The sequence below is a fragment of the Musca autumnalis genome, unplaced genomic scaffold, assembly GCF_047663935.1.
Source record: "Musca autumnalis isolate F117 unplaced genomic scaffold, ASM4766393v1 scaffold_4, whole genome shotgun sequence".
NCBI lineage: Eukaryota > Metazoa > Arthropoda > Insecta > Diptera > Muscidae > Musca > Musca autumnalis.
Window position 1 is genome coordinate 190458980 of NW_027411977.1, and position 26300 is coordinate 190485279.

A 26300-nucleotide genomic window follows, 5' to 3' on the forward strand; every position below is an offset into this window, starting at 1 on the left:
TGAACATAGTGGCCGACGAGTTTTTGGCGGATATTTGCATATTCCTCGCGTTAAAAAAGCTGATAAGATCAGTTTATCAAACGTTTCAAACTTGGCCGGAGGGATGTCATCTCAATATCCCATATAAAATGGAGATTTCATCAGGGACCAATGCTTTGGATGATTTTGAGTTCCTGATGATATTGGGAACATCATCTATAGTAAACTGTGATGGTTCCTCCTTGGCAGTAAGAGATCTAAAACAAAGTAGTACTCTTTCTTCGCCCTGTCACTCCTTGGTGCTTGACAAACTTTCGATTTAAATAATCTGCGCACATATTCGGATCAGTCAGCCTAAAGTGAGCAAACGTATCTGAAGTCCTATCTTCTTTCCAGGGTTCGAGAGTAATTAAGCCCTTGCGCACAATTCACTTATTCCGGCTCCAATGTTGCAATTCTTCAGATGAGTTATCTGAATGTTCAGTGGGAAATTTTGTCCCAGTAGGAATATGTCTAACGGCTGCAGCAGTGATGATATCTCGGAACGTCCTCTCTGCTATCCGCAGATCAGAAAGCTTGGGCTGTTCTATGAAGCGGTGATTGGTGAACTCTCCGAAATTAGGACAATAAGCTTTCGCATGATTTATGAAAGCGGGGCCTTCATAGGTGATGAACTCGGGAGGGAGGTCTGCAGATGGAGACAATTATGGGGAGATGGACTGACCCAAGAGAATCGACGGGATACCAGGTGACGTCATTTGTCAGTAACACGATGGTTACATCTGGCGAACTGTGACACTTTCCGTTATTTCCAGTAGGGGCGTGCTCATATACCGCACAAAACGTAGTTTTATCAATCAACTCGTCCAGCGCTATACCCCTCTGGTCATTTTCGAGGACCGAGTGCAACAACTCATGAAGGGCATTTAAGTCCCCAAAGTCCAGTTGGTTATGACCTTCCAAAAGCGGGATACTGTTGGGCCTATAATCTGGAGCATTGCTATTTATCGGCGAGAATGATAAATAGCAGTACTCCAGCTTATGGAAATACCTATCGTACAAGTGGTCATATTATGGGGTTATTGCAAGGTATTCAGGTGATATAGCCCCAAAAATTATTTTTGTACCCGGGTTTTTCCATAAAACCCTCACAAAGACAAAAATTGGCCTATTATGGGTGCCCCCGTATTGTATGCCAGGTTATAGCCCGCACTTTAACTATTCCAAAATGGTGCCATATGTTGTAATATTTTCTCTGGATCCATGGTTCTTAGAATCTAGAATATTAACTCGTAGATGTGTACGGAAAATTTTAAAGTTCTAAATTGAACAAAATTTTCTTTAAATTTAAGACTTTCTCCTATGAAAAGGTGCAAATATGGGGCACGGGAACAAAATTTTTTTACATTTTTTTTTAAAAAGCCACTTAGAAAAACCGGCTTGTCAAGATTCTAAGGGCAATATCTCTGGATCCAGAGAAGGTATTACAACATGTAGCACCAGTTTGGAAAGGTTAAAGTGCGAGCTGGCTTGAATTTATTGAGCCCCCATAATGGGCCCAGTTTCGACTTTTTTAAGGGTTTATGGAAAAATCCGGGTCCGAAAATCAGTTCTGTAGCAATCGGTTCGGTAGAGACGGGTCTAACCCGGGTTTTGTACCCGGACTTCGGGTCCAATAACCGGGCAACCGGGTCCGTTTACCAAGAAAATTATACGTTCCCGTAATAAGCGCATCAATATCTACCTCTGGAAAAAAATCGGAGAGTTTTTACTAAACTAGGGTTAATCCAAATCCTCTGCTCTCCAGTCATTTAAATTGGCTCTTAGGCAACTGGAAGTAAGGCATTACCCAAAAAAAAAAAAATTCTCCCGTAATAGGGACGATCTAAGCCATGTCATTAAACTGCACTTTTGCCTACAATTTTGAAATTTTGTGTAGGAGATACCCGACGGTGTGGATCGTTATGACTGAAAGAAAAACTGCGATGTTCAAAGTTTGGACCAAATCAGTGACTCGCTTGGGGAGTTATCGTGCTCAACATTTTAGCAAAAAAAAAAAAATAAACTTTTGTTAGGGAGGTACCCGAAAAAGTGGATAAATATGACCCATAATTCGGTTAATCTGTTCGAGAGATATTGTGGGCACCAGGCGAACTGACAGATTTTAATCGACTCCAATTTTTGTTAAACCTTTATTTCCGTAAGGTTCCTTGAGTCCTGTTTAGTTGCATATAAGGCAGAAAAGTAACGGGTCATACATGAAGCTTCCAGCAAATTCAACGTATCATGCTCTCCTATCAAAACAATAAAAAACCCGAGTTAAGGCGTCGGATAAATTCCCAGCCTTCTAAAAAAATATTTATTACCAACGGACAGGCCTTTACGGACTCCAAATTAGTTGAAAGAGATTTTGTCCACACATGCTTGTATTTTCGGACTTCTTCAAGAATATTTATAACATAGGTTGATGGTTACTGAAAATTTACCTTTACCGTAGCCAAGGTGAACGTAGAATTGTTTAACAACTTCGCTGATTTTGTCAATTATTTCTCCAATTTTAAACACTATGCTCTGATATGATATCATAATTCACTTAGTCCTTCAATCAGACATGTGATCTTAAAAATGTCTGTCATTTCGCACTCTGAAGGCGGTTTGGTCTTTTATGTTCGTGAGGAAAATATGTTGTCTAATGGACCTAATTTATAATTTGTTGTATAGCTTCGCATAACTTTATTATTTTTTATACACATATTTCTAATGAAACCATAAACTCAAGCCTCATTCCTCTCACAACTCCTCCACTAACTAATATTTTGAATTGTTGCAAATTGCATGATAAATGGCTGGCTGTACTAATTGACAGAAGATATTTAACGCCCACTACACCACTCCAAAACTGCACTTGCTAAGAAAAATTAAGTAATGCTCTCATATTACTAATTGTCCAATTGTCTTGAGAACAGAAACATTGATCGTTACAAAACAACTAAACGATAAATAGTGTTAAAAGTTAATTATGGAATTCAAGAGATAAATTGATAGTGTAAAGTGCATAAAATGCGTTAATAAATGAGTCCACAGAAATAATAATATATTTTTATACTATAGCACAAATTTTTTTCAATACTACAATTATTTGAAATTGAGAATTAGTTGACTGTTTGTTATTTGGTGGCGTATAACTGTTATTAATAAAGAAATTGGTGGCGTATACTTGCTTTTCGTTTGTGGCATTTCAATAAACAAAAAGTATACGCCGACAAAACGGAAATCTAAAGGCATCGGATTTTGCATATTTTTAAAAAAATCAAAGAGAAAAATTCTTATATTTTAGAACGATTTTAAATACTTTTTATCATATTTGTACATAATATAATGAAATATTTAAAAATATGGCAAAGTGTATTCAAAATCATATGAGAATATGATCATTTTTCCATTTGAATTTTTTGAAAAATCAATAAAATGCGTAAGAAACAAGCAATTCACTTTGGTGATGAATTATTAATAATTCTCTAAAACATTCCCATATCAAATGCAAGCATATTAAACTTTTTTATTATTAAACTCAAATACCTATATTTAATTCCATTTACAATATAAAAATTTAACAACTGATATTATTTGGAATTATTTTTCTTGAAATAATACTTTAAAAATTTAAATTAAAAACATCCAACTAATCATGAATCAAGATAAACATAAAGAAAGAATTTTAATTATTTGTTGAAATGTTTTTGAGACAAATGAAGTTAATCATAAACATTCCCTCCCACACATATTGAAAATGGAAAAACTGGAATTTCACATATTTAAATTAAAGGCTTGCGTATGATGCCGGCATGCAAAATTGAGTAAAGTAATGAAGCTTTCTCCAACCAGAAAAACAGCAAAACAAAAACACAATCATGGTCATAAAGTAAACCACAGCTTATGAGATTTAAAGCAACTGCAATTGTGTAATTTTCTGTACATATGTACGTATACACATACGTAGTAAGTAAACATTTACTCTTTTCACATTTCCTTTGGCCCTAATTGTTTTAATTAAATTCTTACACTCCAATTAAATTCGCGTGTTGTTAGTAGCATTTTATTGTCGCTCTGTTGTTGTTGTTTTTTTTTATTAAAATTCATTGCAAAAAACACGAAAAAATGAAAGAGGAGAAAAAAGCAAAAAAAAAAATACATTTGTAAATGAAAAAAAAAAATTAAAGAGGAATTTACCGCACATATTTTGTTCAACTTTGTAGGCAAAAACAAAGTTTATATGCTTACACACTCACCGAGGATGTGCAAAATTTTTGTAGCAAAAATCTGTATGTCTGTATGTATTTACGGATGAATATGTGAAGGGAAAATTTTAACAACCCTTGAGTTTTCATGCTGTAATCATGGAGAGTGATGGGCCGGTCGGTGGTACAGTGGTTTATGAGACACATTAACAAGTAAAACAAGTAAGAACGGCGTTAAGTCTGAGCGGGCCGAACTTTTTTTACCCTACACCACCACACTAAGCTCATTCTCTATCCTTTGAGGATAATTTTCTTAGATGATAATTTTCTGTGTGATTCCAAAATTCCAGTATACATCCATTTCAGAAGAAAAATGTTGCAACTCTCTTTAAAAATGTAGATGAAACGTTGAGGCCACAATCTTTAAAATACCGAAAATCGGAAGATAACGCTCTATGGGGACTATATGAAGACGTAGACCCATACCAAAAACATTTCGGATGGAAAGGTTTATACCTCCATCGAAGACTAAATACCAAATTTCAACCATGTCAATGGTATACTGAGGCCACGACCTTCAAAATACCGAAAATCGGGAGGTACAGTTCTATGGGGGCAATACGAAGACGTGGACCTATACCAAAAAAACTTTCGAATGGACATTTTTATATCTCCATCGAAGACTAAATACCAAATTTCAACCATTTCAGTGGTATATTGAGGCCACAGCCTTCAAAATACCGCAAATCGCGAGGAACTTTTCTATGAAGACGTGGATCTATACCGACAAATTTCAGGTGGAAAGTTTTATACCCCCAACGAAGACATAAAAACCAAATTTCAGCCATTTCGGGGGATATTGAGGCCACACCCTTCAGAATACCAAAAATCTGAAGGTACCCAGCAAAAATCCTCATTACAAACCTCCTTTCCCACCCATTATTTTAACAAGGACATGTCGCGCGAAATATCTGGTTAATTTGTAACCACTGAAATAAGTAGTCAGAATCTACTCAGTATCTACCACGGTGCTCTTAAATCACACTTAAATGGAAGGTGCTTACACCTGGGAAGTTTTTGCGGATTCTAAACTACAATGTTCATAGATGAGAAAAATCAAAAAACAAAAAAAAAATCGCCGGAGCGATAAATCGCGATTCAAGTTGACATTTTTAGGCGTTGTATAGGTTTTCACGATTTTGCTTAGAAACCGCAAGTCCTATTAAAATGAGACTGAAGAAAATATTGTAGCTATGAAAAGTTTCTACAAGATTGACCTTTACGCTATTTTCGTAGGTTTTACCATTTTTGAGATATTGAAGTTCAAATTGGGACAATGCACTGACTGTATCGCCCCCTTATAAAACAATGTTATGAAGGGTGCGCCTTAACTAACTTTTAATGAAAATCGCTTACACAGGGGAAGTTTTTTTGAATCCTGAAACAGAAATGTTCATAGATGAGAAAAATCTAAAAAAAGAAAAAATCGCTATAGGGATTTTTAAATAAATCGCGGTCAAAATTCACATTTTTGGGTGTTTTTTAGGTTTTCACGATTTTGCTTGGAAACCGCAAGTCCAATCGAAATGGAGCTTAAGAAAATGTTGTAGCTGTGAAAATTCTCTACAGGATTGATGTTTATGATTTGTTCTCAGGCTGTACCATTTTTGAGATAAAGAAGCTCAGTTTACATTTTTAGGTTTTTTTGTTAGGGTTTCGCGATTTTGCTTGAATACGGCAAGTCTTATCGGCATGGGGCCAGAGAAAATCTTACAGCTGTGAAAATTCTCAACAAGACTGGCTTATGTAATTTTTCCTAGTTTGTACCATTTTTTTAAATATATAAGTTTAAGTTGAGATATTGCAGTCATGACATTGTTTTATAAGGAGACGATACAGAATTGAATTTGAATTGTCCCAATTGCAGCTTCTATATCTCAAAAGTTGTAAAACCTACGAAAATATCATTAAGATCGCTCTTGTAGAAAATTTTCATAGCTACGAAATTTTCTTCAGTCTCATTTTGATAGGAGTTGCGGTTTCCAAGCAAAATCGCAAAAACCTAAACAACCCCTAAAAATGTCAACTTGAATCGCGATTTATTTAAAAAGCGATCCGGCGATTATTTTTGTTTTTTGATTTTTCTCATCTATGAACATTGTAGTTTGAGCATCCGCAAAAACTTCACAGGTGTAAGCACCTTCCATTTAAATTTGATTCAAGAGCACCGTGCTACTTATTTCAGTGGTTACCATCTACCTATTTCAGTGGTTACAAAATAACCAGATATTTCGCGCGACATGCCCTTGTTGAAATAATGGGTGGAAAGGAGGTTTGTAATGAGGATTTTTGCTGGGTACCGTTTACGGGGACTATACGAAGGCCTATACCGACAAATTTCAGTTAGAAAGTCTTATACCCCAAACGAAAATTAAATATCAAATTTCAGCAAGTTCGGTGGTATATTAAGGCTAAAACCTTTAAAACACCGAAAATCTGGTGGTACCGTTCCATGGGGGCTATATGAAGACGTGGACTTATACCGACAAAATTCAGCCATTTCAGCCAAATACTAAATTTCAGCCATTTCGGAGCGATTTTGAGATCACAACATTAAAAATGCCGAAAATCGGGAGGTACCGTTCTATTGGGGCCATATCAGAACGTGGACCGATATAGCCAATTTTCAATACCAATCATCCTAAGGAGTAATAAAAACATCTATACAAATTACAAAGTTCTATCTTAAAAATTGCGAGCAGAGGACGGACAAGGCTATTTCGACTTGGTATTTTATACTGATCAAGAATATATATACTTCTCCAACGAATATTTCCATGTGTTACAAACGGAATGACAAATTTAAGTATGCCCTCCATATTATGGTGGAGGGTTCGGCCGGGCCGAACTTATAATAAACGCCACCATGAAAAATTCTAAATCATAATGGAATATTCAGTATTTTTCCTGCCCACAATTTTAGGAGAAGTTTTTCTTCTACCAATGCCCAAAATTATTAAAATTTATCTAAAACTTCTTCAATCGGGCGGTACGTTTATATGGAAGCTATATCAACTTGTGGACCTATGTTGACAGTTTTGTTAACCTCAAATGTCAAGAAACAGGTACGTCGGTAAAAGAAAGCAGCTGAATTCCTTAAAATACTAAATATCGGGAAGTATCGCTATATGGATCTATACCAAAACATGGACCTATGTTGAACATTTTTCAAGAACAAGTTTTGTTACCGATTAGAGCTAAAAAGAGTCATATTACCGCTATTTCAGCAAAAAATTTAGCTAAAATTCTCGAAACATCTAACCGTTATATTGGTGCTATACCAAAACATGGATCTATGTTAACAATTTTTGATGGAAAGGCTTTGTGACCACTGTGTACCTCAAATGTCAAATTACAGATATTTCGGTCAAAAAATTTAGCCAAAATCATCCAAATACCAAAAATGCGTAGGTACAGTTTTATGGTGGCCATAACAAAATATTGACCTATGTTGACAATTTTTTTGCGGAGAAGTTGTTTGAGTACTGGAGACCACAAACGACAAATAATAAGTAGAAGTGGTCAGAAAATGTTTTTAAAATACTCAAAATATCGAAAATGCGGAGGTGCCGTTTTATGGTGGCTATACCAAACTATTGAACTATGTTGACAATTTTAGGTGGAAAAGTTTTGTGACCACTGGGAACATCAAATGTAAAATTGCAGATATTTCGGTCAAAAAATGTAGCCAAAATCATCAAAATGCGGGGTACCGTTATATGGTGGCTATAACAAAATATTGACCTACATATGTTGACCATTTTTTGCGGAAAAGATGTTTGAGCACTGGAAACCACAAACGACAAATAATAAGTAATAGTGGTCAAAAATTTAGCTAAAATCCTCAAAATATCTTAAATCGGGAAGTACCGTTATATGGGTCCTATACGAAAGCATGAACCTATGTTGAAAATGTTTAATGGGAACCTCAAAGTTCAAATAAAAGGTAGTTCCGATGCTCAAAATACCGAAAATTCTGAGGTACCGTTATATGGGGCCTATTTCAAAACATGGACCTATGTGAAAAATTTTAATGAGCACCCTTATGCGACATCTTAGTGCACCATTTTCGATAGATATGTTTTGTAAACACTAGGAACCTTAAGTGCCAAATTATAACTAGTTCGGTCTGAAAATGTAGCTAAAAATACCTGAAATCGGCGGTACCGTTATATGAGGGTATACCAAAACATTGTCTACAATTTTCCAGATAAGTTTTGAGACCACTGTTGGCCAAATTATAAATAATTCGATCTGAAAATGTAGCTAAAACATCAAAATACCTTAAATCTTACGGTACAGTTATATGGAGCCTACCGAACCTATGTTTATATTTTTTTTTTTTTGTATACAAGTTTCTAGATTTCTAGAAACCCTGAAATCCAAATTATTCCGTCTGAGAATATAGCTAAAAATGTCAAAATACCTGAAATCGGACGGTACAGTTATGTGGAGGCTACACGAAAATCCGCCCCTATGTCCATAATTTTTGGTAAATAAATTTCTAGACCTCTGGGAACCCTATGTGCCAAATTATAGTTAATTCGATCTGAAAATGTAGCTAAAAACGTCAAATACCTGAAATAGGATGGTGCCATTATATGGGGGATATACGAAAACCCGCAACACTGTCCATAGACCTCTGAGAAACTTAAATGGCAAATTATAGCTAATTCAGATTGAAAACGTGGCTAAAATACCTCAAATCGGGAGGTGGAGATATATGAGGGCTATACCAAAACCAGGACCTATGTCCATAATTTTGCAGATAAGTTTAGTGATTACTATGTTCCAAATTATAGGTAATTCGATCTTAAAATACAGTTAAAAACTTCAAAATGCCTGAAATCGGACCTACATATCGCTCATTTACTCACAGAGTGACACATCTCGAAAAATCCAATTCCGAGAAAAACCCGTTTAAGTTGCCGACTGAAATTTGACTTCCCAACTTAAAAAGATTATTATATTAAAACTAAAAAAACTACTTGGACCATCTTTTGTAAAGAGCTAGCCCGATATCAGTGCTAAATTTCTGTGTAAGTTCAAGCATTGTTTGAAGTGCTTTAGTGCTTCATAACCTAAAAACGTTTCAGATGATTTTTCGATTGTTTGAGTGGAGTATTCCCCCATTGGCTCAACTTCATTTATTACCCTCTATTACAGAGAGTAATGTTTTTCAAAACGAACTGACAGTGTTGCAAAATTTTACTGATCGCTACCAATATCATGATTTCATCCCGGCGAAGGGAATTATCAATTGGCTTCTCAGTTTTTGAAATGATGCCTTTTTTAGCGAAAAACCGAACTCTTTAAGTGTCTAGTATTCTCATATGAATGAGAATCACACTCACTTTTCGGCTTTTCCAAAGAAACACCAAAATCAAAATATTCTGCAACATGTCAGCACGTATCAACTAAGAATTCTTCGAATTCTGTGAGTTGAAAAGAACACCAACACAGTTGCCTGTGAGGTTGTTTATTGGAATTTTGTTTTTAACAAAGCTCCAATTCGCCCGTGCCTCGGCTGTTTTTTGTTTGTTTTGTTTATTGTTGAAGTTCAATCTCATTTTCGATTGTTTGAGTGGAGTATTCCCCCATTGGCTCAACTTCATTTATTACCCTCTATTACAGAGAGTAATGTTTTTCAAAACGAACTGACAGTGTTGCAAAATTTTACTGATCGCTACCAATATCATGATTTCATCCCGGCGAAGGGAATTATCAATTGGCTTCTCAGTTTTTGAAATGATGCCTTTTTTAGCGAAAAACCGAACTCTTTAAGTGTCTAGTATTCTCATATGAATGAGAATCACACTCACTTTTCGGCTTTTCCAAAGAAACACCAAAATCAAAATATTCTGCAACATGTCAGCACGATGATTTATGCCAAATTCCTAGAAAATAAGCTTTAACTCGTTGAGTTTTAGAGATATCAACTTGGCATTTTTTAAGTTATGCCACTCTTTGAGTAAATGAGCGATATGTCCATAATTATTTGAGATAAGTTTCTCTATCTCTGCCAAAGTATAGCTAATTCGGTTGGTACCGATATATAGGGGCTACACCACAACGTGGGCTATATCGGTCTTTGACCTGCCTGTAAAACAGAGACGCATCTTTCTAAAATTTCAGCATCCTATCTCTATTTTGATGAATGCTAGAGTGGTTACCACAGACGGACGGATGGATGACTCGGAATTTTACCCCGATCAAGAATATACACTTTTCGTAAATGATTATTTCAACTACCACCAGACTTTTAGTGAAAAGTTCATAACCTGCTTTAATCCCCAGTAGATGTATGTTTTAAGACTTACCATACACACAGAATAGCCTAGGCAAAGACTGTTAACAGTTTTATGTTTGCTGTCTTGTTTTCTTTGGCATAATTTCATATGCGTTAACACCCTAGAGGGTGCAAAAAAAGGATGTTCATAACCGAAAAAATACGAAACGAGGGTTCTCAACTCTTTAAGGGGACTTGTGCGAAAGTGTTGCGCCACAATGCTACAAATACATACTCGTTAAGAAACAAAAAAGCGTACCAACTCAAATATGCCTACACGCATTAATGTTGGCTCTGGAATATTTATAACTAGATGTGCGTTTGTCTGCCTTAAATTTTATGCACATACATTTGCACTTCTTTTTCTTCTCTCACTCGACTGGGTTTTTGGCTTGGGTTTTCCACACATATACATGTATGTACGCGGCCAAAGTCCTTTTGGCGCGCCATAAAACATACAAACAACAAATAGTATGGGAATTTTTATGCTTTTTCCACCGCCTTGTTATGGGATTCGTTTCTTTATTTCATTTTGTTCCTTTGCTAAGTGTAAACCAAAAGGATGGCTGTCGTTTTTAGTGAAACTCTAAAGACTTCAACATAAGATTCATCTTTAATTCATGACAGGCCTCTTTGGAGCAGGGATAATGGCTTGAGGTTACACGAAAAAAAAACGAAAGGGAAGAATATAAGAAAAAAGACAGACAAACGGAAGTATATTTTTTAGTTTGTGAAAGGTCGAAGTGAAACAATTTCTTTAAGATGAAATCGAAAGTGCTGCGGATGGGGGTAAAGAAACGGACTGCTTGCTGGTGATAGGTTATTAATGAAACTATTAATAGTACTGATGGGAAGGAGTATGAGAATTCCCATTTCTGTTGCATAAAATATCTATGAATATAAATAAGGAAACCCATTTCGTTAGAAGGATGATGTTGCTCATTTATTATAAATAATGGCTTTTAGGAATAGACGATAAAAAAGCGAAAACCCGAAAAAGGAAATTATATTTTTTTTGAAAAGTAATCCGCAAACTATTCGATTGTAGTAGGACACCTATTACAGGTATTCGATATAGTATTGTTTTGCAAAGTGTGTGCATTGTTCATATTCTTGACAAGTTCGAAGATGGACAATATGGGTCCACTCCGCTAAAATGTTGCGAACGGTAACCCTCGAAGGGTATAATATCTCCCACACAAATATTCAAAATTTTTGTCAAAAGTGCAGTTTAGGGATTTTAGGACAGGTTGTGCTATCGGTCCCTTCCACGACGGTTGTTTATGTGTAATTTGAGGAATTCTGCAGCTAATTTTTTGATTTACCGACAAAAATCGGTAATATTAAAACACAGTATTTTGAATGACAAGTTCAAATATATCTTGACAACACTGTTGCTATCTGTATTACTTAGCGAAAACATCAGAATCAGGCCACCATCGACCAATATGTTCAGGGGAACCCTCTTTTCAGTTTTCCAGGTGGTGAACAGTGTGGCATTGGATTTAGTGGCAGATAGTTTCATATTCCTCAGATGAAAAAACTGCATTAAGTCAGCTATGTAGACATTTAACCCAATCCCTGCGGAAGACTTTAGAAAAAATTAAATTTAAATGACCGAAATATAATAACAAATCGACAGCGGGAATCCTTTATAGTTAGAAAATACTAAATATAAATATTTTCTATTTGTGGATTTGTTATTATAGAGAGTAAACGACTACAAGCTTTACAAGTGGAACCATACCACATACGTTATCGACGATAGGACTCGATGCCAAGATAGGGACATCCGCATACATAACGATCTCTAAAAAAAAAAAAAAAAACAAGTAAGAACGGCGTTAAGTTCGGCCGACCTTGTTATACCCTCCACCATAAGTTGTATTGAAGTAAAATGGAATAATTAGTTTCATTTCATGTATGAAGCGGACTTAATACTAAATTTCTGCAATTTTGGTAACACAATGTGAGGCACCGTTCTGTGGGGGCTATTTCAAAACGTCGATCTATACCGACAATATTCTGACGGAAAATTTTTAGACTCATAGAAGACTAAATACCTAAATTCCTATATTTCGGTAAGAGAATATGGCTAAAACTTAAAAAATACCGAAAATCAAAAAGTACGCTTCTATGGGGATATAGGAAGACGTGGACCTATACTAATAATATTGACGTCACAATCTTCAGTATTACGAAAATCGGGAGGTACCGTTCTAAGGGGGCTATGTCGAAACGTGGACCTATACCGAGGAATTTTAGTCGGAAATGGGGCAATATGAAAGCGTGGACCTGTACAGGCAATATTCTGGCGAATAGTTTTATATCACATTGAAGACTAAATACCAAATTTCAGCCATTTTGGTGGAATGTTGAAGACACAACCTTCAAAATACGAAAAATCGGGAGGTACCTTTCCATGGGGGCTATATGAAGAAGTGTACCTATACCGACAATTTTAAAGAGGAAGTTTGAGTACCCCCAGCAGAGTCTAAATACCAAATTTCAGCCATTTCGGTGGAATATTGAGGCCACAACGTTCAATGTACCGAAAATCGGGAGGTACCGTTCTATGGGGTCTTTATGAAGGCATTGACCTATAACGTAGACTAGGTACCAAATTTCAGCCATTTCAGTGTGATAATGAAGCTAAAATCTTCAAAATACCGAAAATCGGGAGTTACCGTTCTATTGGGACTATATGAAGACGTGGACCGATACCGACAAAATTCTGGGGGAAAGTTTTATACCTCTAAAGAAGACTACGTACCAAATTTCAGCCATGTTGGTATGATAATGGAGCTAAAACCTTAAAAATACCGAAAATATGAATGAATATGAATATATGAAGGAGAGGACCTTTATCGACAATTTTACAGGGGAAGTTTGAGTACCACTAACGAAGTCTAAATACCAAATCTCAGCCATTATTGAGGCCACAACGTTCAAAGTACCGAAAATCGGGAGGTATCGTTCTATGGGGGCTATATGAAGGCATTGACCGATACCGACAAAGTTCTGGAATGTTTTATACCATCAGCGTAGACTAAGTACCAAATTTCAGCCATTTTGGTGTGATAATGAAGCTAAAATCTTCAAAATATTGAAAATCGGGAGGTACCGTTCTATGGACGTGGACCGATACCGACAAAATTCTGGGGGAAAGTTTTATAACTCTAGAGAAGACTACGCACCAAATGTCAGCCATTTGGGTAGGATAATGAAGCTAAAACCTTAAAAATACCGAAAATCGGGAGGTACCGTTCTATGGGGGCTATATCAAAACGTGGACCGATATATCCCATTTTCAATACCAACCATCCTGCAAGTAATAAAAACTTCTGTACCAAATATTGACTCTCTATCTTTAAAATTGCGAGCTGTATCTTGATTTCAACAGACAGACAGACAGACGGACGGACGGACATGGTCAAATCGACATAGAATTTTATGCTGATCAATAATATATTTACTTTATAGGGTCTCCGACGAATATTTCGATGTGTTACAAACGGAATGACAAATTTAATTATACCCTCCATATGGTGGAGGGTATAACAAAATCATAATTTTTTTTGAAAATTTAGCTTTAAAAGGTCAAATTTGGTCCCCTTACCTGGCTCTTGAGTCAGTTTATACGAAAAGGTGAAAGGGTGTCGCCAGGGAAATCTTATTCTTTTTCGTTGGCTTCGCAGTACAGATTTTACTGTTGAGGAGATCTGATCCAATTTTCCGCTTTCGAAAACGTGGAGGGAGTATTCATAGTTTTCTTGGGATATGATAAGTATGCTTTCATGGCATGGTCTCTCTTTTGCTTTTACCGGTGCACCGCCGCATACATCTGTTTATGGTGCTCTTTGTGATGCATTTTTGTGGGCCTCCTTCTTAGATTTTATTTCGACGTCGCACAATGGTTCAGGAATCAATTTTCCTGGCCAAAAATCAAAATTTTGTTTTGTCAAAGATATTTAATTTCTATAAAGTATTCGATAGTAAACATATTGAAACTAAGGAAACCAAAAAATTAGGCCCAAATATTGGAAGGTGTGGGCGTGGCGTGTCCCTAAAGACGAGCATTTTCCCCATTTTTGGGAAATACGTCATTTTTGCAAATTTCTGGAGAAAGACGAAGCTATTTCTCTGAAACTGTAAAAGTTTTTGTGTTCATTGTTTTTTTGTAAGGTAGGTAGGATTGTGGCCTTTAAAAATCGTTTTAGTAAATTACCGTAGCGTTTACACAACATGATCTATTTTATTTTTCCTCGGGTACTAAATTTTATGAAATTCTAAATTTAGTGGACTAGAACTTTTGTGGAACAACATGGAACAAAGTTCTGTTTTCACAGAAAGATGCCCGAAAGGCTCTTCTTCCAGCCCATATATACTTTGTACCCGTCCCGTTCCGTCCGTTTAACACTTTTTTCAATTTATTAAAATTACATGTGTAAAAATATGTGTTTTTCTATACTGTTTCCTTATGAATTACAGTTTTTTGACACAAATTACAACTTTTTTGAGTATATGAGTTTTTATACGAGTTATATAAGTTTTATTAAAACCCAAGGAGAATTTTTTTAATTTTTGAAAAAATTAAAATTTTTTTTTTTTTAATTTTTATTTGGTAATTATTTTGTTTATTTGTTGGTGTTTGACCATCTTTAATACATAGGAAGATATAAAAACCACAAAACACTCATATTTTGATACCAGACCGAACTTGGCCGCTTATAATTAGTCTGAAAGCCGATTGTGTTATCTGTCTAACAAAAAAAAATGAATTATGAATATATCTCTATCCGTTCAAAAGTTACAGAATTTTGACCAGGAAAAAACGATTCTGAACCACTGTGCGTCGGTTGGTATGTTTTGGCATTATTGACGATTCAGACTAGATACCTTTCTCTGAAGCCATACAATGCCAAGGCAACGAAATTTGAGATAGGGAGATCTTTCACGGGTATCCTTTCAATGGACTTCTACCTATTGAAGATCTTTCAAAATTTTCAAGGTCTTTTGTATATGGAAGACTTTTAAAAGTATTATTAACCTTAACTTACAAAGGTGTATTGGCTACAGAAGAAGAATTTCGAAAGGTTTTCTGTCCACAGAACCTCCTTACGAAGGTTTTCTGTCCATCAAAAAATTTTTGAAGGGATTATTTCTATGAAAGACCTCTAAAGTTCTTGTTTCCACAGAACGATATCTGACCATGCAAAACCCTTTTCTTGAGTAGTTTAGAATGTCCCTAGTTTAAAATAAATTTATAAATATAATTTATAATTTTTCTTCCTTATTCTTTTCAGGTTGGTATTTCAAAAATGTCAAATCCTGCTAAAATGTAAGCATTATTTAGTACAATTAATTTGTATAATTTAATTTATAAGATAAACAATATGAACCCCCCTCAGCTTAACATGCCCCTTAATTACGAAATTACAATAAAAGCAGACATAGAACACCCATACACAACGATGCCGTTTTAAATGTGCCTGCAGATGTCTGGATTTTATGTGTTCCTCTGTTCCAATGAAACTCATATAAAATTATGCCTAAGGCTTATTGTAAGGATAAATCCTTACAATGTTGAATTCAAGCGTCGTTTATATGAGTGTTTAAAAAAAAGCTTCAAGAAAAACTAAACACGAAAACTCCAATCGAACCAAGCAAGTTGCCAAAAATAACACGGAGGTAGTCTCAACAAAATAGCAATCATGTAACGGAAATTTACAAGAGCGTGTGTAAATGCAGTTCCTCTTGTTTTTTTCCATTGACTTGTTAAGCTTGTAAACTGGCACTTTGGCAAAATAATGAATGAAACACTTCCACATCTACCCGATAGATTGTCTTTTAAATGGAAAATAAAATCCAACAAGGGTCAAAGGCTAAAGATTTCTTGCTGTTGCTTTTGCAACATGAAGACCTGCTAAACCATTCTAAAAGATGAAGGTTATATGGCTAAAGATATCCCTCGCTTAAAAACGAAAAACAATATATCCCCAACAAGTGTTAGCTTAGTATGGCAATGAAAATCAAATTATTAGAAATTCTATATCCCCATTAAGAAAAGATTCTTATTTTGTATGGTAATTTCTCAAAAAAAGAAAGGAAAACTGAAAGAGAATCCAAAAAGGAACACTGGAATAAACGACAAGAAGCACACAACAAGTTGTTTATGACAAATTCATGATAATGATGACTTTTAAGTAGCAGAATTTTATCCATGCTTTTTTTATCCTTTATTTATTTTTTTGTTTTTGTGGAGGAAAGGACATCCATTTCTCTTTTTTCTTGTCTTGCTTGTAAACATAAATAAATGTCACACAAAATCATGTCAAAGGACAAACAATAAGGACATAAAAACCCCAAAAGCATTAATGGTAGACTTGGAGAGTAGGAAAAAAGAACAGTCAGAGGATTTCTTTTCATATTATAGAGGAGTTAAGACGATGTGTGCAATTTTTACCATTCCTATGCATCAGCTCATATATAACTTCAAATGCTTCCGGCTGTTTATATGATATTTACATAATAATAATGGATCTAACAAACAAAACAAAATAGTAAAGCAAAAGTAAACAGAAAAAAAGTAGTAGCGATGCTAGGGATGATAGGAAAATCACATTCACAAATATGCATATACTATGTACATTAACATCAAGGCGAGGAGGTGAAGAAGGCATTACAGTCTTCTTCTCTGAAAATCTTCTGGCAAATGAAAGTATATGAATAGGATTTGTAAAAATATAATGGTAGAAATCCATAGCTTTTATGAAACACACAAAAACACATGTAAATAAAACTAGGTAGCCAGCGAGGACTCTCAGCTAGCATTATAGGACTTTGGTGACCATTTGTAAATTAGAAAGAAATACTTTAATATTTGTTTTTTTCTTGTGGGCGCAATATCAATCATATTTGATTTTCTGTGACATAGTCGATTTTACATCTAAATCAGTTAATGCTGGAGCTCAGAAAAGACCTGTATATTTATACCCCACTCCACAATGTGGAAGGTCGGGTTCAGTCCAGAGCAGACCTCTATTGTTATTCGTAATGATCGACAAATATTTAGCGTTTGAAATTGACCAAATACAGAATTTTTATCCGATTTTGTAGGTGCTCTGTAGGGCGCAATAATGGTCCGATCGCCTCCAAATTCTAAATAAGGTACGACTATATAACGAAGAAAAAGCTTGCAATTTGAGATGGTGGTCAGATAATATTTAGCGGGTTGAATGAACCAAAAATTTTGTGCGAAAATTGCAAAAAAAAAAAATAATATTCAGCTTATATCTTTATTACTGGGAGACACATCCCGTGCAAGTAAGGATTTCTTGGCCTTTCAACTGATGCCAGTTACGTTGATCTACGTGATCAGATAACAGAGTTACAGCCTAATATATCCAGTTACTTGATTGTAGTGTAATCATAACCATGCTATATGTCGCAACAATAGTTCAATAGTCACGAAATTTTGCACGAGGTAAGAGTTTGGGTCGAGGAAGATGCATACAATTTCGGATGATGATCTGATGCCTTTGTATGAAAAATAGAAAAATTTAATTTCTGGTCAATGTTTTAATTCCAGAAGGGTAAATTAGCTTACGTGCGAAAAAATAACTCCTGAATTTCCCCTGATGCATATTACAATAATGTGTCGGTTAGATAACGAAATTACTGCCTAATATATATAATGAACTCATTATAGCCTACTCCACAACACGGTAAGGGTATTATAAGTTCGTTTTGCTAAACAAATCATGTAACACAGCGAAATATTCGTCGTATACCCCCAATGTGGTATAACATTTTTCATATCTCGAGGAGATAAAGCGATTTAGCGATGTGTGTCCGTCCGTCTGTCCATTATAAATTTTCATCAAACTCCATGCCGTAATTATGGAATTTGGTTTCCAGTTTCAGATCAGAATAGACACCTATTTTTATTGGTGATGTTTGTTAAATATTTATAGTGAAATGGACCAAAAGCAAATTTTTTATCCGATTTTGTGGTTGCTCTGTTTGTCGTAAAATGGTCCGATAGGCGAAATTTTAAATAAAGTTTTAGTTTATGACAGAGAAAAAGCTTGCAATTTAACATGATGATCAGATAGTATTTAGCAGGTAAAATGGATTGTAAATTTTATGTGAAATTAGAAACATTTTAATGTATATGTTATATATTTGTGGGAGACACATTCAGGCCCCGTGATTTATTTTTGGAAGGCACTCTCTCGACCTTTCCAAAGATAGCAATTGTGTCGCTGTACGTGGAGTTCGTACTACGCTAGATTTCGCAGTTACAGTTTAATACTGACAAATTTTTGCACGAGAAAGATGGCAAAAATTTTGGATAATGATCGGATTGTGTTTAGCGGCCCATATTTTAATGTGTAGGGGGCATATTCCGTCAAATTGCAAAAACGAAACTTGAAAACCAGTTCTTGGCCTCTCCCTTGATGAAAATTATATCAATGTAGCGGTGAGAAAACGGAACCCTGTGTAACGTATGCATAAGTCCTTTCTTATTTTGATTTGTTCTATACAAAACTACATTTACCTCCCTGCCACAAAATGTCGCAATCATTATAGAGAGTTTGTCAAATTGAGAAACTCCCAGTTTTTCAATTTATGTAAATTACAACGATGTACGGAGTCTTGGTAAAAATCAGCGAAAGTTATTTCTAAGAGTCTTTTAATATTGTTTGTTTATAATATGTTCAGATTGACCATTATAAAATAATGAAACCAATATGTCGAAATCATACCGAAGAAATTCCGTGGAAAACTAGTGCCCACAGGTAGTGGAGTAGGGTATCACATCGTCGGCCCTGTTCGACTATAACACTTTCTTACTTGTTTTCATGAATATCAGCCATGTAAAACTCCTTTGTTAGTGCTATAGCAGTAAGTTCGGTACGCTGTCCGAAGGAGGTCACATATCTTTATATTAAAAGTACTGGCAGTGACATCCGCCAAGGCACAATAGGAGATTTTTCTGATAACAATGTGTGTAGCCCGGTTCTATTTTAGCTGAAAGTTATTGGAGAAATAGTTATTGATGCAGACGTTTTCATAAGTCTTTTGGTTTAGTCTGGGTTATCGTCGATTTATCTGGTACATGACCCGATTTTGTACAAATTTTGTTGTTGTTCAGAATCGTCTTTTTCCTGGTCAAAACTCTGTATCTATTCAACGGATAAAGATATTTTCATAATTTTTTTTTGTTCGACAAATAAAACATTCAGCTGCTATCCTATACATCAAAATCGATCAAATTAGGTCTAGGAATTCAAGGTCAAAATTAAAATTTTTATTTTTTTCATATTTGCATCAAAATATGATTTTTTGAATTCATCATATATATTTAAAAAAAAAAGCTGAAGCACCAATAAATAAACCATAAAAATATAAAAAATCTTTTCTTAAAAAAATTGTTTTTTTTTTTAAATAAAAAATTTTTCAAAAAATACTCCTTGGGTTTTCATAAAATTCATATAAAGACTCATAAACTACAAAAATGTTCATTTGCGAAAATAACATTAATTAATATAGGAAACGGTATGGAAAAATCACACATACATATTTTTTGCCCATGTAATTTCAATAAATTTAAAAAATGTGTTAAACGGACGGATCGGGAACTGAACCACTGTGCGGCGTGTCTTACGACATCATTTGTAGAGAAAATTTTCACGCCTGAAATACTCAGGAAATTTAAGCCAGGATTACACTGAGGTGATTTGCCACCGCCGAAGATTTTGATATTCTGTCAGGGATTTGACCGCATAGCTTCTGATCGTGCCTACCACTGCACCACGGTGGCTCTCTAGTTTTTTATATTCACTCAAATTAATCTTAATATTTTTTGTCCGAGAATTAAAAAAGAAAAAAGGCGATATGTTCAGTTCGGCAGGGCTGACCTTTTTATACGAGATTTCACCATGAAATATTCTGAACTAAAATGAAATAATTAGTTAGTTTTCTTTCAACTACGATAGTACAAAAGTCTGACATTTGTAATTGGGAAGTTATTATATTATAGATAAAACCTTTAAGATACTTGAAATCTGGTCGTATTTTTATATGATGATATTCGAAACCTTGAAACTATTTCCATAATTTTTAGTAGAGACGTTTTCTGATCACTTCGAACCCTCAATTCCATAATATACCCAATTTGAGCTGAAACCGTCGATAAAACTTCAAAATACTTGGAAGCGTGTAGTGCAGTTAAATGGGAGCTCTTCAAAACTCCAAATTACATTTAAATTGGGTAGAAAAAGTTAAAATCTGGAGGTACAGTTATATTGGTCCCACCAAAAATTATGGACTTGGGTCCAGTCCATAATTTTTGGTGGAGAAAATTTCTGACCACTGCGAACCCTAATTGGCTTACATCCAAATTGACCCGAAAAAAACATCAAGTGCTTTAAATGGGGCGGTACAGAGGACTGATATCCTTAACTTCTTGGTGGAGAAGTTTTCTAAATTCTAAAATACGCCGATAAAAATTTTAAATATCAGAAATCATGTGTTATCGCTATTTCGAAACATGATTATACGTCCACATGTTTTTAGCGGAGTAATTTTTTGACAACGTGGAAACCCTTAGTGCCAAATTATACCTTATTCGTTCTGAAAATGTAGGCAAAAATTTGAAAATACATGAAATCGGGTGGTACTTTATACCGGAAGAAAATTTAGGATAAAACAAGTAAAAAAGCGTTAAGTTCGGCCGGGCCGAACTTTTCATACCCTCCACCATAAAATATTCTGAACTAAAAAGGAATAATTAGTTTTCATTCCTGTCCCCAACTTTAAAGTGGTACTTTAAAATGACAGATAATGTACATAAAATGCTTCATTCGGGAGGCCCTTTTTTATGTTGCCTTTATCTAACTATGGGCGCCACCGTGGTGCAATGGTATGCACGCCCGCCTTGCACGCAGAAGGTCGGGGGTTCGATTCCCCGGCCAAGCAACATCAAACATTTTTCAACGGTGGCAAAATACCCCTCAGTAATGTTGGCGACATTTCCTGAGTATTTCAGCCTTGAAAAACTTCTCCATAAGTGGTGTCTTAAGACACGCCGTTCGGACTCGGCGATAAACAGTAGGTCCCATATCATTGAGCTAAATATGAATCGGGGTGCACTCATTGATATGAGAGAAGTCTCCCTTGTCCCGTATGGGATGTTGTGGAACAATGTTATCTAACTATGTATATTGACAATTTTTGGTAGGCTAGAAATTGGGGCTTTGTTGAAAATTGTTGATGCAGATGTGTGTGACCACTACAACCTTCAAATGTCAAACTACAGTTAGTTCGGTTAAAAATTGTAGCTAAAATTGCCAAATTACTGAAAATTGGGAGGTACCGTTATATGGGAGCTATATCCGAACATGGACCTATGTTGACAATTTTGGTGGAGGGGTGTGGTGACCACTAAGAACTTCAAATGTCAAATGTTCAAATTACAGCTAATTCGGTTAAAACTTGTCGGTAAAAATTTAAAAATACCGAAAATCGGGAGGTACCGTTTTATGGGGATATACAAAAACATGTACCTATGTTCATAATTGTTTCGAATATAAGTTTTTTGATCACTAAGAACCCTAAATATCAAATTATAGCTAATTCGGTCTAGAAATGTGACTTAAAACGTCAAAATACCTGAAATTGGGCGGTAACGTTATATGGGGGCTATTATAAAACATGGACCTATGTCCACTAGTTTTGTTATATAAGTTTATTGACACTTAAGAACCCTAAATGTCAATTTATAGCTAAACCGGTCTGAAAATGTAGCTAAAAGCGTCAAAATACCGTAAATCGGGGGTACCGTTATATGGGGGCTATACCAAAACGTGGACCTATGTCCACAACTTTTGTTATATAAGTTTACTGACACTTAAGAATCCTAAATGTAAAATTATAGCTAAATTGGTCTGAAAATGTAGCTAAAAACGTCAAAATTCCGTAAATCGGGGGTACCGTTATATGGGGGCTATACCAAAACGTGGACCTATGAGCACAACTTTTGTTATATAAGTTTACTGACACTTAAGAACCCCAAATGTTAAATTATAGCTAAATCGGTCTGAAAATGTAGCTAAAAACGTCAAAATAAGGTAAATCTGGGGGTACCGTTATATGGGGGCTATACCAAAACGTGGACCTACATATGTGCACAACTTTTGTTATATAAGTTTATTGATACTTAAGAACCCTAAATGTCAAATTATAGATAAATCGGTCTGAAAATGTAGCTAAAAACGTCAAAATACCGTAAATCGGGGGGTGGGTGGACGTATGTGCACAACTTTTGTTATATAAGTTTATTGACGCTTAAGAACACTAAATGTCAAATTATAGCTACATCGGTCTGAAAATGTAGCTAAAAACGTCAAAATTCCGTAAATCGGGGGGTACCGTTATATGGGGGCTATACCAAAACGTGGACCTATCTCCACAACTTTTTTATATAAGTTTATTGACACTTAAGGACCCTAAATGTCAAATTTTAGCTAAATCGGTCTGAAAATGTAGCTAAAAACGTCAAAATACCGTAAATCGGGGGGTACCATTATATGGGGGCTATACCAAAACGTGGACCGATTTAGCCCATCATCGAACTTGACCTGCCTGCAAACAAAAGACGCATTTTTTTCAAAATTTAAGCGTCCTATCTCCATTTTTGTGGATGCTAGAGTGAATACCACAGACGGACGTGCAAAGATCGACTCAGAATTTTACCCTGATCAAGAATATATATACTTTATAGGGTCGCAAATGAGTATTTCAATGCGTTACAAACGGAAAAACAAACTTAATATACCCTCCATACTATGGTGGAGGGTATAAAAATATGTGGGCTATATTAAAACGTATACCGATCCATCTCATCGTCATAGGGTTAATTCAGTCAATTTTATGAGAGCAGGAGTAGCTGCCATCATTATAGTATTTAAGACCATCCCAAAATCATGTATGTTAAGACTCATATGTCAGATATATATTCACTGGGCAATAGCCGTAGACTATCTCCGCATTTTCACATACAATATCAGGAACCTATGAGTTATCCTGATGACGGCATTTTAGTTTATAGTGCTAAACTACGTAATTTTACAAAGTCCGACCTGGGTTATCAATATTTTCCCTATATTTATTTACCATAGATATTCCAAACACTGTTTGGATCGAGCACACATAATCTTCTAAAAGAATTTGTTATGAAAAACATCAATAAAATGTATTTTGTGACTGCAGATAACGAACATGTGAATAAAAACGGTAGAATATAGTCCTAAATCATATATAAAAAGCGAAAGCTTCTGGAGATGTTAAATATTATAGCTACAAATTTTTTTTGTTTAGAGACTCATAATGGAATTTGATTTGGAACATTTCTTCTTTTGACACAATCCCCAAAGAGCGAAGTATTTTAGGAGATTTTTGGCTCAGTATGGAATAAATATTAATTAAGAGTCTAAAAGTTTAACAAATAGTTTCTACCTATAATATCTAATTTTGTAACGTAATTTTCTTAACAAAGTATTTTAGTTAGATATCTAGTTTGTTTTAGGACTTGCAGTGAAATTTTGTATGGAATATTTCTTCTTTTAACACCTTTCGTCTAAAACTAAATTTCATGTTACTTTCATGCATTAGCTCGAAAAAATAACAAAAAAAAAACAAATTTATTCAAAGAATATTTGGGTGTTTTGTTGGCAAATTTGGTGTATATATTTTCTTGATATATATTGCAAATACATATTTCATTTATTCAGCGACTTATATTGAAATTTGATGGTTAATAATTTTGTCTTTGACGTGTTCTATCTAGAATGAAGTTTTGTGGGACAAAACTTAATAAACTCAGATAAAGTACAACATTAACCCTAAAACGTGATTTTAATTTTTTGCAGATTCCTGGCGTTTTTGTACGATTTAGGGTTTTGGTGTATTCGGGGACCTATAGTAAAATTTTATGGCAAATAATTTTGTAGAATATTTTGTTCTGATACGATCATATTTTTAAGAAGTTTTTAGACGTTTTTAAAAAAGGGACGAAAAATACCGCATGAGGGTTAATTTTTTCATAAGAAAATTCCCGGCATTGTTGTCAGTAATATTGCCAAAAACACTTTATACCTAAAATGCATGAATTCCAAGGAATCTGATGTGTAATATTTCAAAACCTGTAGAAATGGGCGGAACTTGCCACGCCTATTAAGGTTACTTCCCGACGTAAACTTTCAAAACGCCGATACATGTGTCTTCTTTTTTCGGCCCACTTTCCTAATCTGTGCGGAGTTTCTTGTAATTTTAAAAAAAGTTCAATTTTGTTGTAATAATAATAATAATTGTTCCACAAACATCCCATACGGGACAAGGGAGACTTCTATCATATCAATTGATTGCACCCCGGTCCATATTAGCTCAATGATATGGGACCTACAGTTTATCGCCGAGTCCGAACGGCGTGTCTTAAGACACCACTTTGTAGAGAAGTTTTACATGGCTGAAATACTCAGGAAAGGTCGCCAACATTACTGAGGAGTATTTTGCCACCGTTGAAAATTTTTGATGTTGACTGGCCGGGGAATCGATCCCACGACCTTAAGCGTGCAAGGCGGGTGTGCATACCATTACACCACGGTGTTGTACTGTGTAATTTTACACCTGCTTTCAAGGGCGCATTTTCGTTGCATAGCTGATGTTCACACAAATTTCGATTAAAAACATTTATTTCCTTTTTCTTTGTTACTTTTTTTTTCTATGTTGTGTATTTTCCTATTTCCAACGTTCAATGTTCTAAATCAGTTAATGTTACCATTTCAAAACTGTATTTAATTTGTGTAAATGACCCGATATTAAGCCTACAAATATGCATCGTTTTTCTTCATACACAAATCTAATCAAGTATACGCCGGAAGGGCTATTTGCAGATCATGATTTGTTTTGTTTAGCATAACAGAAAGAAAGCAATTTAGTGATGTTATTGACTAATTGACATAAAAATACAAAATACATACCAAAAATATATATATTTTTTAGAATTACCATTAAAATCGAAGTCTTAAGAAAGGAAGTTTTAATTTTTTTTTTAACATCTTTGCTGCAAGCAATAATTTTCTTCAGTATTTAAAATATATGTACATATGTGTGTTTTTATTGAACTTCCATTTAATCCTGCTGCTATTGTGAGATTTTCGTTTGTTTTCGTCTACACTTTTAGTCGGATATCAATAACTGAATCCCAAGAATACATTTATTTAACAATTTTCTTTTATATTTTATTTTTCTTTTTGTTGCGTACTTTGTTTCATTTTGTACAAACAAAAACAAATTTACATGTTGAATGAACAAACTTTTTGTGCATGCGAAACTTGTAGAATATATTCTGAGGTACTTACCAATGTTCGTAGATTTTTGTTTCCCTGTAAAAAAAAGCATAAACAGAATAAGGGAAACAAAATACATACACATATTAAGGCCATTTGATTTCAGTGAGAGTTAATGTATGCATATTAGTGTGGAGTGGAAATTTTTTGTGAGGACCAAGTTTGATGGTCTAGAGAAACGTAAAAATGCAATTTTACATTAACATCAACTCAAAGAGACGCCTTTTTTGAAGTTACACCCTGCCACAATATACATAAGCATTTTCCTCTACATTGATAGAATTCCATTAAGGAGCTGATTAAAATTACGATGAAAAA

General features: G+C 34.9%; 1 protein-coding gene across 1 annotated transcript in view; it reads left to right on the top strand.

Annotated features, from left to right (window-relative positions):
- Nucleotides 1–26300, top strand: part of LOC141402269 (uncharacterized) — a 167404-nt gene that overhangs the window by 109168 nt on the left and 31936 nt on the right. The gene's annotated exons all lie outside the window — the stretch shown is intronic.